This window comes from Sapajus apella, unplaced genomic scaffold, assembly GCF_009761245.1.
Source record: "Sapajus apella isolate SASKATOON/1434 unplaced genomic scaffold, GSC_monkey_1.0 scaffold144, whole genome shotgun sequence".
NCBI classification, from domain to species: Eukaryota; Metazoa; Chordata; class Mammalia; order Primates; family Cebidae; genus Sapajus; species Sapajus apella.
Window position 1 is genome coordinate 172,554 of NW_022437084.1, and position 3,476 is coordinate 176,029.

General features: G+C 46.2%; 1 pseudogene; it reads right to left on the bottom strand.

Annotated features, from left to right (window-relative positions):
• LOC116540731 overlaps nucleotides 1–3,476 on the bottom strand; it is a 14,263-nt pseudogene that overhangs the window by 5,370 nt on the left and 5,417 nt on the right.

The following is a 3,476-nucleotide window of genomic DNA, read 5'->3' on the forward strand; positions in this document are numbered from 1 at the left end:
CGTCTCAAAAAAAAAAAAACAAACAAAAAAGAAAAGAAAATTTACCACATCCTTTGTGCACATTAATATGTAACTTCCATGGGCAGCTGCTCTACTCCTGGTCTACAGAGAGCTGACGGTACCTCCAGATGTGGCCCCTGAACAATCCCTGCTGCCCAGCAGCCCTGACACTACGGGGCCCACACCCCGTCTCCATCCACGTTTGGGGTGAGCCCTTCACAGGACCATGCCCAGTGCAGCCTCTTCCCAAGCTCATGTCACTGGGTCACGGGAGCTGGAATCTAAGTGAGATAAGGGACTGAGGGAAGGCATGGGTAAGTGCCAGCAAATGTGTCAGGCAGGATGCTTCAGACTCAAAGAAGATTCCCAACTCCAAGGCCCAGCATTTCTGAAAGGAAGGAGACAGAACAATCCACCGAGAATATCATCTCACCTGAGGAAAAGCCATTCCTGACTCCTTTGCTTTCCTCTTCTTCTTCTGGGGTTCTTCCTCACGTATCAAGAGTCATAAGAAGTCAATCCTGAATGTCAAAAATGTGTTGTTTGTTGCTCAGAATGAACACACCCCCTCTCTGTAACACAATGACACATACAAAGGAGACCTTAACCTAAGGAAATACGGTTCCCTCTGCTGCCCACTGCACCAGGGACGATAAACTCCTACAAGAAAACTAAGTGATTTTTTGACCCATTTCTTCAGAACCTGCTTCCCTCCTGGAGAAGCCCAACACACACACTGCATCAGTGGGGAGCTGGGCTGGAATGAGCTCCCCTTCAGGGCACAACCCAGCCCTCACCAAAGCCCAGCCAGAGGCTGGGTGCAGTGGCTCATGCCTGTACTCCCAGAACTCTGGGAGGCTGAGGTGGTGATCACTTCAGCTCAGGAGTTTGAGACCAGCCTGGTCAATGTGGTGAAACCCCATCTCTACCAACAACACGAAAACTTAGCCAGGCATGCTGGTGCATGTCTGTGTCTGAAGTCTGAGGCGGGTGGATCACTTGATCTGTCAGGAGTTTGAGACCAGCCTGGCCAACATGGTGAATCTCTGTCCTACTAAAAATACAAAAATTGTGCCAGGCACAGTGACTCATGCCTGTAATACTAGCACTCTGGAAGGCCGAAGCGGGCAGATTACTTGAGGTCAGGAGTTACTCCATCTCTAACAAAAATACAAAAAGGAGCCGGGTTGGTGGGTGTCTATAATACCAGCTACTAGGGAGTCTGAGGCAGGAGAATCGCTTTAACCTGGGAGATAGAGGTGGCAGTCAGCCAAGATCGTGCCAGTGCACTCCAGCCTGGGTGACAGAGTGAGATTCAAAAATAAAATAAATATAAAAATGAGCCCAGTGGCACACACATGTACTCTCAGCTACTTCGGAGGCTGGGACCCAACAATCACTTGAACCCAGGAGACAGAGGTTGCAGTGAACCAAGATCACGAGATTGCTCTCATAGCCTGGATGATAGAGACTCTCTCTCCAAAAAAAAAAAAAAAAAATGGTGCTTCTGATGTGATTGACGCAGAGATAATAAAACCTGAGTAATGTGATAGAGCATGACAGGCAGAGGGAACTTCAGATGGGGGTGGGGGGATGGGAGACATCTCTGAGCCTAGACCTGAAAAACGAGAAAGGAACAGGGCCATCATCATTTAGGGACATAGCATGAGATCAGGGACAATTTGAGACAGGAAAGGTTCTGGTGTTTCGGAATAGAAAAGCAAATGTGACTGGGGCAGAGGGAGTCATGAGATGAGCACAGGCTCCCAAGAGGAGGCTGGACACTGGCTGGGGCCCTGGACACAGGGCTGTGGAGCCATACTGAGGAGTCGGGCTTTTGTCCTGGGGAGGACGGGAAGCCAGTGGACGGTTCCCTACCAGGGACGGACATGACCTGCTTTAGATTTAGCTGTGATATCCTAACACAGAGAAAGGCGTTTGAACGTAGTCTCTGTGTCTGAATCTACACCTCTGTTTTTTTCATTCTTCTGCTTTTCATTTTTTAGATACTGCATCTCATTAAAAATTCTAATTACAACTGGCCACACCCCTGTCCCAGGAGAAAAGCCACACCCAGACACGCACTCTATTTTGCCAATCATTTCCGGGGCCAGGGTCACTCAGGTTGAGCTTTTCTGGTCTAGCCTCTCATCTCCAAGTTGTAGGGAGAGTCACTGGAGCTCAGAGTGAGGGACATTTTCATTAAATTACCCTGAGAAGGCCTGAGATGAGTGAGAAGGTGTGCCTGAATAGTTACATTACCAGCCTGGAATGGCTAACAGGAAGGGTTGGCCTTTATCACCCTATCCTTGAAAATTAGAGAACCATCTTTCATATACCTGGACTAAAGGAACTTCTTTTGCAAGGTTCTGAGGCCATTGATTCCCAAAATTTAATTCTTCCTTTTGAGAAAATTACAGTAACATTTATAAAATGCAGAAGTGTGAACACACAGCTATTGTCCTTAAAAATGGTTTTTTTTAAAAAAAAAAAAAGGTCAGCTATAAAACTAGGACATAAGCAAAAGTTTTCAATCAAGAATACATGGGTGGCCAGGCAAGGTGGCTCATGCCTGTAATTCCAGTATTTTGGGAGGTCGAGGTGGGTGGATCACCTGAGATCAGAGGTTCAAGACTAGGCTGGCCAACATGGTGACACTCCATCTCTACTAAAAATACAAAAAACCAGCCAGGCATTGTAGTGAGTGCCTGTAATTCCAGCTATTTGGGAGACTGGGGCAGGAGAATCGCTTGAACCCAGGAGGTGGAAGTTACAGTGAGCCGAGATCGTGCCACTGCACTCTAGCCTGGACAACAAAAGCAAAACTCAAGTCTTTAAAAAAAAAAAAAAATAGAAAATACATGGGTGCTTTTGGAACAGAGTTCCATACCAATCCAGCCCATCTTTCAACATTTGTCCAGAATGAACCAGAAGACACTGAACGAAACATAACTTAACAGCTCACAGCTCAGGCCAGATGCAGTGGCTCCCGTCTGTAATCCCAGCACCTTGGGAGGCTGAGGCGGGTGGATCATGAGGTCCGGAGTTCAAGACCAGCCTGACCAACATGGTGAAACCCCGTCTCTACTAAAAATACAAAAATTAGCCTGTTGTGATGGCGCACGTCTGTAATCCCAGCTACTCAGGAAGCTGAGACAGGAAAATCATTTGAACCTGGGAGGCAGAGGTTACAGTGAGCCGAGATCATGCCATTGCAGTCCAGCCTGGGAGACAGAGTGAGATTCCATCTCAAAAAAAAAAAAATAGCTCACAGCTCATGATTTTAACATATGACATAAGGAAAGTAAATTGAAAAATAGACTAACTGGTTAAACTATATTTTGATGTTAAGGTAAAAGGTCACTGACATCTTTACCAAGGACGTACTTTAACAATCAAACTTTTTGCAGTGGCAAGCCACTTCTTTAAAAAAAAAAAAAAAAAAAAAAAAAAAAGGGGCTTTGGGAACAGAGATA